Source organism: Chiloscyllium plagiosum, unplaced genomic scaffold (assembly GCF_037043375.1).
Source record: "Chiloscyllium plagiosum isolate Xiang-an unplaced genomic scaffold, Cpla_swu_hap1 HiC_scaffold_27, whole genome shotgun sequence".
Classification (NCBI taxonomy): Eukaryota; Metazoa; Chordata; class Chondrichthyes; order Orectolobiformes; family Hemiscylliidae; genus Chiloscyllium; species Chiloscyllium plagiosum.
This window is the reverse complement of record NW_028270165.1, coordinates 89,434,563-89,446,973: the sequence shown is the minus strand read 5'-3', so window position 1 is coordinate 89,446,973 and position 12,411 is coordinate 89,434,563. Positions and strand designations below refer to the sequence as shown.

At 48.1% G+C, this 12,411-nt stretch overlaps 1 pseudogene across 1 annotated transcript; it reads right to left on the bottom strand.

The window, feature by feature from the left end:
• Positions 1 to 240: 240 nt before the first annotated feature.
• Positions 241 to 7,475, bottom strand: LOC148144949 (uncharacterized; annotated as a pseudogene). Its single transcript, XR_015751703.1, has 2 exons — positions 7,331 to 7,475; positions 241 to 2,308 (listed from the first exon to the last, which is right to left on the bottom strand). The product of XR_015751703.1 is annotated as an uncharacterized LOC148144949 (transcript).
• Between the last annotated feature and the right edge of the window lie 4,936 nt (positions 7,476 to 12,411).

Sequence of the window (12,411 nt, the reverse complement as noted above, 5' to 3'; positions counted from 1 at the left end):
TCAACTCAGCCACTTTAGGGAGATTTAAACATTCCTTAGATAAGCGCATGGCTGATTTTCGGATAGTGTTGGGGGACAAGCTGAGAATAGTTCACAGGTCGGCGCAACATCAAGGGCCTGTTCTGCGCTGGATTGTTCTATGTTCTATGTTCTAAACTTAGTGCAGGATGTGGAAAGAAATGAGCAGCTTTAAAACTGCTCTTGGAGCTCAAAGCTTTCAATGAAAGTCTGAGCCCGGTGTTAAGTTCAGGTAACCTTTATTGCAACCCAAACTTTGTTGCAACTTCAGATCCCCCCCAGCAAAAAGGCAGAGAAAAAGTAGTTGCTTTTTGAACAACTCAAGGTGAAAGTGCACACACCACACCTCTCCTTGTCCCACCCCCCTCACTGTCTTTACTATTGGCCAGCACCAAGTTGTCCCTTTGTAATCGGATCCTTGGTACAGCCGTCACCCGGAGGAAGTATTGCCTCACTCAGCAATTTCAACCCTTACCCTGTCTCCAACTAAGTTTCTCCCTGCTCATTTGGCAGTGGGGGGAGGGCAGTGTAGAGTCAACCTGACTGCTGTGGGTCTGGAGTCACGTGTAGGCCAGACCAGGTAAAGGGTGCAGCTGGAACGACTGAGTGAATCCTTTCCCACAACGGCGGTTCCCTTCTCTAACAAGGGAGAGAGATGGGGGCTTTCTCCCCCCCAACCCCCTCCCTGAAACGGTCTCATCGTTAGATTCCGAACTCCACATTTCTGACCGAATACCAATTCTGCCATCTGTCGTGGCAGGATTCGAACCCGGGAGTCCCCGGAACCGGGTTGATAGTCCAATCGATAATGGCCCTTGGCCGTCACTCCTTCAATCCCCCTGCGATGGCACGTGAACTCGCTGGTGCTTCCGCAGGTGGGAGGAGTAGGTGAAGCCCTTCCCGCACTGAGAGCAGGTGAACGGCCTCTCCCCGGTGTGTATCCGCTGGTGCCTCAGCAGGGTGGAGGATGTGCTGAAAGCCTTCCCACACTCGGGGCAGCTGAAGGGCCTCTCCCCTGTGTGGACCCGCTGGTGGCTCCGCAGGTAGGAGGAGCAGGTAAAGCCCTTCCCGCACTGAAGCAGGTGAATGGCCTCTCCCCCGTGTGGACATGCTGGTGGGTCAGCAGGGTGGAGGAATCGCTGAAGGCCTTCCCACACTTGGGGCAGCTGAAGGGCTTTTCCCCCGTGTGGACACGCCGGTGGCTCAGCAGGGTGGAGGAATACCTGAAGGCCTTCCCACACTCAGGGCAGCTGAAGGGCCTCTCCCCCGTGTGGACACGCTGGTGGGTCAGCAGGGTGGTGGCCTGGGTAAAGGCCTTCCCGCACTCGGGGCAGGTGAAGGGCCTCTCCCCTGTGTGGATCTGCTGGTGCCTCATCAGGGAGGAGATGTGGCTAAAGGCCTTCCCGCACTCAGGGCAGCTGAACGGCCTCTGCCCTGTGTGGACACGCCGGTGACTCCGCAGAGTGGAGGAATCGCTGAAGGCCTTCCCACACTCGGGGCAACTGAAGGGCTTTTCCCCCGTGTGGACACGCCGGTGGCTCAGCAGGGTGGAGGAATACCTGAAGGCCTTCCCACACTCAGGGCAGCTGAACGGCCTCTCTCCTGTGTGGACCCGCTGGTGGGCCAACAGGGCAGAGAAAAACACGAAGGCCTTCCCGCACTCGGGACAGCAGAAAGGCCTTTCCCCAGTGTGGTCCTGCTGGTGGGTCAGCAGGTGGGAGGAATGTCTGAAGGCCTTCCCGCAGTCGGTGCAGGGGAATGGCCTCTCCCCGGTGTGACTGCGCCGATGAGTCTCCAGGGCAGACGGGAAACGGAAGCCTTTCCCACAGTCGCCACACTTCCACGGTTTCTCCACGGGGCGGGATTCCTCAGGTTTCTCCATGGCCACAGCTTCAGCTGCACACAAACACGTGTAGAGCCCTCCCTGCCGTGAAATCCCTTTTCCAGGCCGTATCACGGTTTCAGTCTCCACGCACAGTGCGCTGCAACAGTGGGGTCTCTCGTCCAGTCCCACCTGATGCTGAAAACATACTCAAACAGGAACCAAAAAGCTTTGATCCCTCTCACAGAAATCACGGTCTAAAATGTTTGCTGGCCCCAGTGGATTGAGTGACCGTCAGACATTGACATCAAAGTGAGGACCGGAGATGCTGGAGAGTTAGTTGAAAAATGTGGCACTGGAAAAGCACAGCAGGTCAGGCAGCATCCGAGGAGCAGGAGGGTCAATATTTCGGGCATAAGCCCTTCATCTGTTGATTTTGAAATTTTCCTCTTTAAATCTTCAAAAACTCTGTCAGAATAGATTACAAAGCTCATCACTGCCAGTGCAGGGTAGAAATTCTGAACAAGCAATTCTACTTTTTGCAGAATATTCTTTTCTTTTATTATTCCACAAAATTGAAAGCACCATCCCACTCTCTCTCCCCCTCTGTTCTCACTCCGCTCTAATTCTCCTCATCAGGATCTTACAGGGACGAAAAAGCAAAAAAAATGCCAAGGCATGACTCCTCCCTGCCACCAACCAGACTCATTCTTCCCATTGACCAACCAGGTCGTACCCTCTAACTGTCTCGACCTATCCCTACTTCACCACCACCCCCTTTTATCTGCAGCTTCTGCACCATCTGATGCCTCCTGCCGAACTATTTTGCCAATTGAGATACAGACTTGGATCAATGTTTCCGGAGTCTGTCCCTGCCGAATTCACTCTCTTTCCTTTCAGTTGCTGAAAGTCAACAATTGAATCACAGAATGAAAAAAGATGGAAAAGGGAGCGAGATAAGAGAGTGCCGTACTCACATATCTGGGACACAGGAAGGAATCTGCAGTCTGGGTTAAGCTCAATCTTTACTCAGAGAGAGAGGATCAGGAGTCGCAGCTTCAGAAGTTCATGGTCCAACTTCCGCATTCAGACAATGGACTGGCTCTGATTGGCAGGAGGACCAGTCTCCTTCCAGTCCTCCAATGCTGCCTATTGGTCAATCAAAAGAAGGTCTCGCGCCTTGTTTGCGTTCAGCGATGAGCATGCCCAGTGTTTTGCTGACACTGGCCAGCATGCGCACTGCGTTGCTGACACCGGCAAACATGCGCAGTATGCTCTACGGGGATGTTGGTGTTACTGACAGATTTTAAGTGTCCAAATGCCAACAGGGGAAAAATATAGAGCCACAATTTTTTCCCCCTATGGCTCGGTATTTTATTCCTTTTGCATTTTGTCTGGCTGCTCAATTTTTGTATGTTTTTCCCCCTTATTGTGGGGGCAAGACGCCGAGACCAGAACTGGAGGGCAAAGATTTAGGGTGAGAGGGGAAAGATTTCTGAGGGTCCTAAGGGGCAATCTTTTCGCACAGAGGATGGTATGTATATGGAATGAGCTACCAGAGGAAGTGGTGGAGGCTGGTACAATTACATTATTTAAAATGCATCTGGATGCAGATATGAATAGGAAAGATTCAGAGGGATAGGGGGCAAATGCTGGGAAATGGGTCACTAGATTAATTTAGGACATCTGGTCGGTGTGGACCGAAGGGTTTGTTTCTGTGCTCTACAACTCTGAGCCTATTTTTAGATAGTATGGAAAATAAAGAGCATGAAAGCATGGGAAGGGTTACAGCATGGAGACCACTGCCGGTTTGTTGCAAAGGATAGTGGAAGCTCTTACACTAATTACCAGAGTAAGGTTGAGGCTGAAAGGTCACTATGGCAAGATGAGATAACAGTCAGTAAAGTTAGCCTCACCTGCTAAATATGATTGACAGGATTGGGACAATAAATATTTGGGACATGACATTAAATATCTAATTAATAATTAGTAGAGTCAGCCTGCTTGAGACTATTGATAATAAATATCTAATCATGACATTAGGAAAATATTAAGTAGGGTCTGGAATGCAAGACCATTGTTCCAAAAGCTGACACTAAATCTCTAACCGTGACATTAGAATAACATTAAGTAGAATGTAGGAAAAACTATAAGGGCACAACTAAAGAGATAATGGGAACTAACATCATGGTTTATTGTATAGCTAGCGTGAGGTACTTTTAATTAATATAGTTGAACATGCTGATTAGCTAACAAACACACTGCTGAGCTGGAGACAGTGCTGCCCCCTCTGTCCAGGAGTAAATGCTGGAAAGGTGGTATTGTTCATAGGGGGGAGGATGGTCTCCGGCTACACTCTGATATCTATCAGCTAGTAAATGGGGCAGAACTATGGAATTTAATCTGCAGGCAGTTTGGGAAATTTAATAAGGGAAGGAAGTAAGCAATAAATAGTAGATCCCTACAGAGTGCAGAGGAACAAAGGGTCCTTGCTGTCCAAGTTCAGAGATCCCCGAGGGTATCAGTACAGGTAAAACGGGGGATGAGGAATGCATAGATTTGTACTTTTTCACACAGAGGGTGGTGCGTGTGTGCAATGAGCTGCTAGAGGAAGTGGTGGAAGTTGGCACAAATACAATTTTTAAAAGCATGCTGGATGGGTATGTGAATAGGCAGAGTTTAGAGGAATATGGGCCAAGTGCTGGTAAATAGGATAGATTAATTTCGGATATCTATTCAGCATGGACGAGATGGACTGTTTCTGTGCTGTACAGCTCTATGGCCATCCACCTCATTTTGAAATGTTTTGGAACACCCTCTTAGGGTTCAGAGTGTGCCAGGACCTGACACCGCCCTCCTCACGTCTCCTGTGTATTTTAAATCAATAGTACCGTTTGCATGTTACTGGGTTAGTACTTTAAACACACAGACACATACAATATAATCAGAATTTCTATTCGGTACAGACAGTGATGACTTGTTTCAACTTTGCTAACAGGGTATCAGATCTGCAGACAGAAATCTTGGAAGAAATTCCAAAACAAGATCTGACAGGGTCACTCAATATCATGGGGGGGGGGGCGTTGAATCTGGAAACAGAAATTCGACCTGCTTCAAAAGGTACTGGACATCAATGTGAGCAGAGAAGCACTCAGAGAGGAACACACCAGTGAACGGAGCTTTATCTGGTTACACAGAATGAGTGTATGTGTCCCAGTGAACTGACAATGGGAAGGAGCTTTAACCAGTTACACAGACAGAGAGGGGCTGGGGCATTTATTTTACCCTGGAGCATCAGAGACTGAGGGGTGACCTTAGAGGGGTTTATAAAATTGAGAGGGGCATAGACAGGGCAAATAGCCTAAGTCTTTTCCCTCCAGGATGGGGGGGTCAAAAACTAGAAGGCATAGGTTTAAGGTGAGATGGGAAAGATTTAAAAGGAGCCTAAGGGACAACCTTTCATGCAGAGGGTTATGCATGTATGGAATGAACTGCCAGAGGAAGTGGTGGAGGTGGGTGCAATTCCAATGTTTAAGAGGTATTTGGATGGGTATATGAATAGGAAGGTTTGAAGGGATATGGGCCGGGTGCTGGCAGGTGGGATTAGATTGGGTTGGGATATCTGTTCGGCATGGGTGGGTTGGACCGAAGGGTCTGTTTCCATCTCTATGATTAGCACTCGGAGCATGGCTCCTTCATCACGTGATTGTGGAGAATAAAATCATAAGGTACAGAACGGATGGAAAAACATTACAGTTCCCTGAAATGATATATTGAAAAACCCTGGATTGTTAAGTCTTTCATCTTTTAATATGGGCTGCTTGTATCATTCATTTGTAAATCCCGGAATTTCCTGAAAGACATCTTCTTGAAATAACTCAAGGTTTTATAACAAAAGGTGACATCTCAGCTCTGACAATGCATTAAAGGTGTGAAGTCAGGATCTGTCTGCATCCTAATCAGACTGGTTCTATTTCCAAAGGTGAATTTACAAAATATTACATGGATTGACTGCCTGTATATTGTGCATTTTTTGAGAAAAATAGAATGTATCTGCAAATACAAATTCACCCCCATGGATGTGTATGTGTGTGAATGAGACAGAGAAAAGTCTATTTCGTGCTGTATATCCCGATATCTACTCGATAACAGATGCTTTAATTCTGCTGGTGTAAATATTGTTATAAATCATAGCTGGGTATGAATAGTTAGATGTTAGGGTGAGAGAATGCCTCAAGAGGGGCACTATAAGAATCCTGGGAGAGCCCTATTTCTGGTTTACTTCCTCATGAACAAACATTAAGCATGAGCATTTATTTATTTCTAATTTTGTTCTGTTTTTCTTGTTTGATTCCTGGCTAGGACGACACTCTGTGTCTGGATGGTTGACAGGCTGGGAGATTGTGGCTTGAGTCTTGATTGACTGAACGTTTTATTGAGGAGAAAGTGAGGTCTGCAGATGCTGGAGATCAGAGCTGGAAATGTGTTGCTGGAAAAGCGCAGCAGGTCAGGCAACATCCAGGGAACAGGAGAATCGACGTTTCGGGCATAAGCCCTTCTTCAGGAACATTTTATTGTTCCAGAAGGTGTAGGGGTGTGGGGTCAAAGCTTCAGCAGAAATCCAGCAGAGCAGAAAACAGACCAATATCTTACTCTGTGAGAACAGGGACATCCCAGAGGACAGAGAAATCAGGACCTGAATCCAAGCTGACACCTGTGATTAGTGCTTTGATGAGCAGCGCCAAGCCTCTACCTTCACCTAGCTTCCCATTTGACTACCACCTCGATATTCAGGATCCAATCCTTGTCATCCTGAAGCCATGCCTCTGTAAGGAGTCTCAGATCATAATTATTCTCTTCAATGTGTGCAGTCAATTTTGTTACAATGCACACCATTCAGAAACATCGTTTTTAGTTTCAAGTTTTGTGACCTTCAGAATCCAGTTTTGATTGCTGGTACATTTACTCCCCTTGTCCCTTTCGATCGTTCTCTGATGTTCATTTTCCACATCACTACATTGCTGATTGGCTATGCTAAATTGCCCATAATATCCAGGGATGTGTAGATTAGGTGGGTTAGCCATGGGAAATGCAGGGTAATAGTTTCATAGTAAAAGAAGTAGGAGTTGGCCATTTGGTCCATCGAACCTGCTCCACCATTCATTATGATCATGGCTGATATATCTATCGTATGAGATCCTCCTCACTGCATTGTCCCAACTACCCTTAATTCCCCTACCATGCAAGTACCCATCCAACTGTGTTTTGAATACACTTAATGAAGATGCTGCTACTGCTTCATTGGGCAGAGAATTCCATCGATTGACTGCTCTCTGGGAAAAGCAGTTCCTCCTCATTTCTGTCCTAAATCTACTCCCCTCAAATTGAGGCCTGGTCTCATCCACCAGCAGAAATGACTGGATAGGGTAGGGCTTCATCCCCACAGTGCAATGAATTCCCACTTTCCACCAAACTCTCAGATGTACTCACTCACTCAGTTGCTGTCTCACAAACGAAAGACTTCAATGTAACTTCTTTTGCTCCCAGTAAGGGAACAACAGCTTGGAAAGCTGCTCTGAAAGTCCAACCACACTTCTGCATTCACCGAATACAATTCCAGTATTACAGCACAGAAACAGACCCTCCGGCCCAACTCGTCCGTGCTGTGGGGAATATGTTAAGCTAGATATGCTTGCAAGCAGTGACAAGTAGCTGCATCTTGCTTCTGCAAAAATCGCGACGCAGAATCATGACGGTATATTCCAAGAAATAACTAACTGAAAAGGGAGGTGGTCGACTGGTAGAAGCAGATGTATTGACATGACAGGAGCAATGGTCACGCACAGAGGGAGTTAGTATGAAGAAGATAACCAAATAAGACCCTGTGTTGCATCACCAAAAGTAATAAGACCCAGCTATTGGGGGGGGGGGGGGGGGGGTGGTTGCACGCCACAGACAGATGTGGTAAACCGATTAGATGAGCAGAAGTAAGAGGGGAGTCTGGAACAAACTCACTCTTCATTCAGAGACAGAGCAGCAACTTCCGAAACTCGTGTTCCAGCTTCTGGATTCAGACAATAGGAAGGCTCTGATTGGCAGGAGGACCAGTCACCTTCCGGTCCTCCAAGGCTTCCGATTGGCCCATCAAAAGAAAGTCGCGAGGCGTGCCTTGCGTGCAGTGAGGAGCATGCGCAGCTTCATCCTTGTACCGGCGAGCACGCGCAGTCTGCTCTCTGGCGATGCTGCTGTTACTGACAGAATTTAAGTGTCTGAATGCCAAGAGAAGTTAAAAAGGGGAGAGCCACCCTTTCTTCCCCCTGTGATATTTACCTTTCCTACATGCCCCATGACTTTATACATCGAAATAAGGTCACCCGACAACTTGTGGTCGTCAATAGGGCGACCAGAACTGTACTCAGTCCTCTCCACGTGGTCTCCCCAATATCCTGTACAACCACAACGTGACGTCCCAACTCCTACACTGAACGGGGTGAACAATGAAGGAAAGTGTGCTAAACGCCTCCTTCACAACCCTGTCTACCAATGATGCAACTTCCAAAGAACTATGTCCCCGATTTGGAGATGCCGGTGTTGGACTGGGGTGTACGAAGTTAAAATTCACACCACACCAGGTGATACTCCAACAGGCTCATTTGCAAGCATTAGCTTTTGGAGCGCTGCTCCTTCATCAGATGGTTGTGTCTTATGATCCTGTTCCACAAACACCCCATGAAGGAGCAGCACTCCGAAAGCTCGTGCTTCCAAATAAACCAGTTGGAGTATAACCTGGTGTTGAGAGTTTTTTAACTTTATGTACTCAAACCCCTCCATGGCCCCTGCCCCCTCATGAATCTGTTCTAAAACATGATGGAGGGCCCCATTAACTGTACAAGTCCTGCCCTTCCTCGTTTTAGCAAAATGCAACCCCTTGCCTTTACCTATTGCTCTCTCAGCCACACACACCCTAACACTCTCACCATCTCACAGGCTTATACTCCACCCCACACACACTTTATTAGCATGCACACACACTCATGCAGATACAATCACACATAAGTCAATGGGGTGAATTTCCATTTGCAGAATTATATTTGCAGATATATTCAATTTTGCTAAAAAAGCATACAAACTGCAGGCCGTCAATCCATGTAATATTTTATAAATTCCTACTTTGATTAATAGAACCAGTCTGATTCAAGATTGGGACACAGACACTTTTGTGCAGTATCTGAGCTGAGATGTCACCTATTTTTATAAAACCTTAAATCATCTCGAGAAGGTGAATTAAAAGTAGTTCGGGGGATTACATATTAATGAACTGAATCCTGCAACCCATGGTAAAAGATGAAAGATTAATCTGCAATCTAGATTTGTTCAATATGTCCTATCTGTTGAATGACAGTGTGATCTTTTGCTATAAATTCTGTGTCTCATGACCCTACTGCACAGCTACCTGATGAAGGAGCACCACTCCGAAAGCTAATGCTTACACATAAGCCTGTTGGACTATAATCTGGTGTTGTGTGATTTTTAACTTTATCCACCCAGTCCAAAACCGGCACCTCCACATCGTTTCCAGTGGACACAGCCCACACCTCCCAGTGCTGCCAGGAAACTGTACAATGCCGATGGCATGTTGTAGTACCTGGACTCCTGAAAAATTTACAATTTCTAACAGTACCGGTTACTCATTCACTGCTGCAACCAATACACAACATTGGAAACATAGTACAGGAGGTTGTAAGAAATGAGCACAGCAGGTCAGGCAGCATCCAAGGAGCAGGAAAATCAACGTTGCCTGACCTGCTGTGCTTTGCCAGCACCACACTAATCTTGACTCTGATCTCCAGCATCAGCAGTTCTTACTGTTGCCTGTAAGAAATGAGCACTTTTAAAACAAAAACCTTTTGAGTTCAAAGCTCTCAATGAGAGTCTGAGCTCGGTCTGAAGTTCAGGTAATCTTTATTGTGACCCAACTTTGTTACAGCTTCAGAATCTCTCAACAGAAAGGCATAGAAAAAGTAGCAATGTTTTAAAAACAGCTCAAGGTCAAAGTGCACACACTCCCTCCAAGCCCTCACTTTCTTCATTATTGGTCACCACCAAGTTGTCCCTTTGTAATTGGATCCTTGCTAGAGCCTTCACCCAGCAGAAGTATTGCCTCACTCAGGAACTTCAACCTGTATCCTGTATCCAAGTAAGTTGGATGGGCAGTGTAGGGTCAACTACACCGCTGTGGGTCTGGAGTCACGTGTCGGCCAGACTAGGTAAAGGAGACAGCTGGGATGTCTGAGTGAATCCTCTCCCACAACAACAGTTTCCTTCCCGAAAAAGGAGCTGAGTGAATCAGATGGGGATTTCTTCCACCCCAACCCCACTGACAATGGTTTCACTCCAGATTTCTGACCATATTCCAATTCCACTAGCTGCCACGGCGGGATTCAAACCCAGGAATCCCCAGAAATGGTTTGATAGTCCAGTCAATAATGGCAGTTGGCTGTCATTCCTTTAGTCACCCTGCGATGGTACGTGAACTTGCTGGTGGCTCCGCAGGTAGGAGGAGCGGGTGAAGGCCTTCCCACATTCAGGGCAGCTGAAGGGCCTCTCCCATCTGTGGACCCATCGGTGCCTCAGCAGGTTGGAGGCCTGGGTAAAGGCCTTCCCACACTCAGGGCAAGGAAATGGCCTCTCCCCCATGTGGGCCCGCTGGTGGGTCAGCAAGTTGGGGCAAGCTGAAGGGCTTCCCGCACACAGTGCAGCTGTAGGGCTTCTCCCCCTTGTGGACCCGCCGGTGCCTCAGCAGGGCAGAGGCCTGGTAAAGACCTTCCCTCATTCGGGGCAGGGGAATGCCCTCTCCCCCCCGTGTGGACCCGTTGGTGGGTTAGCAAGCTGGAGGACTTGCTGAAGGCCTTCCCGCACACAGTGCAGCTGAAGGGTCTCTCCCCAGTGTGGACCCGCTGGTGGGCCAGCAGGTGGGAGGAATGTCTGAAGGCCTTCCTGCAGTCGGTGCAGGGGAACGGCCTCTCCTCGGTGTGACTGTGCCAATGAGTCTCCAGGGCAGACGGAAAATGGAAGCCTTTCCCACAGTCGCCACACTTCCACAGTTTCTCCATGGCCAACGCTTCAGCCGCACATGGAGCCTGTCCCCACCTTGAATTCCTCTTCCCAGGTCGTATAGCTGTTTCAGGCTCCACACTCATTGCACCAGCCCACTCTCTCTCCCCCTCAGTTCTCACTCCGCTCTAATTCCCCTGAAGGTGCTGATTCAGGATCTTACTGGGGCAGAAAAGCAAAAACATCAAGCCTGACATCTCTCTGCATTTTGGATACCTCCACCTGAAAGTTAATATCTTTCATAACTTTTGTTACAATGTGGCACACATTCAGACACACCAGGTATCGTTTCAGGTTTTGTGACATCACTATCCAGTTTCGATTGTCGGTCCATTGGTGATGCTGTTGCTTGGTGACGGTGAGGCTCCCCTGGCCCCGCCCATCCCCAGCTCCGCCCATCCCCCCGTGCAGACGTCACGCGGGGGCGAAGGCGGTTGGGAGGAGAAGTCGCTCGAGCGAGGAAGCGGCGGGAGGGCAGCCGTTAGGAAAATGGCGCCGCGCGGCCCGGGGCAGACGCCCGTCACTGGGCTTGTGCTTTCTACCCTCACTATTTGTTTTTAATTCCTTATACTTTTCACCCTTGTGGACAAATCTAATTTACAGATTAAGGTGGATTGGCCCTGCTAAATTACCCATAGTGCCCTGGGATGGGCAGGTTAAGGTGGATTGGCCATGCTAAATTACCCATGGTGCCCCGGGATGTGCAGGTTAGGGTGGATTGGTCATGCTAAATTACCCATGGTGCCCCGGGATGTGCAGGTTAGGGTGGATTGGCTATGCTAAATTACCCATGGTGCCCCGGGATGTGCAGGTTAGGGTGGATTGGCTGTGCTAAATTACCCATGGTGCCCCGGGATGTGCAGGTTAGGGTGGATTGGCTATGCTAAATTACCCATAGTGCCCCGGGATGGGCAGGTTAGGGTGGATTGGCTATGCTAAGTAACCCATAGAGCCCCGGGATGGGTAGGTTAGGGTGGATTGGTTATGCTAAATTACCCATGGTGCCCTGGATGTGCAGGTTAGGGTGGATGAGCTATGGGAAATACAGAGTAAGGGGGTGGGTATGGGTGAGATGCTCTTCAAATGCCAGTGTGGAATAGATGGGCCGAATGGCCTGCTTCCACATTGTCAGGATTCTATGACTCTCCCCCAGAAAAAGGAGCATTTTATCGGCATCTATCCTGTCAAGCCGCTTTCAGAATTCTACTGGTTTCAATAAGATCACTTCTGGTTCGTAGAGACATACAGCACAGAAACAGATCCTTTCGTCCAACTCGTCCATGCTGACCAGGATTCCCAAACTAAACTAGTCCCACTTGCCTGCATTTGGCCCATATCCCTCTAAACCTTTCTATTCATGTACCCATCCGAATGTCGTTTAAATGTTGTAACTGTACCTGCATCTACCACATCCTCAGCAAGTTCATTCCACACACAAACCACCCTCTGTCAAAACG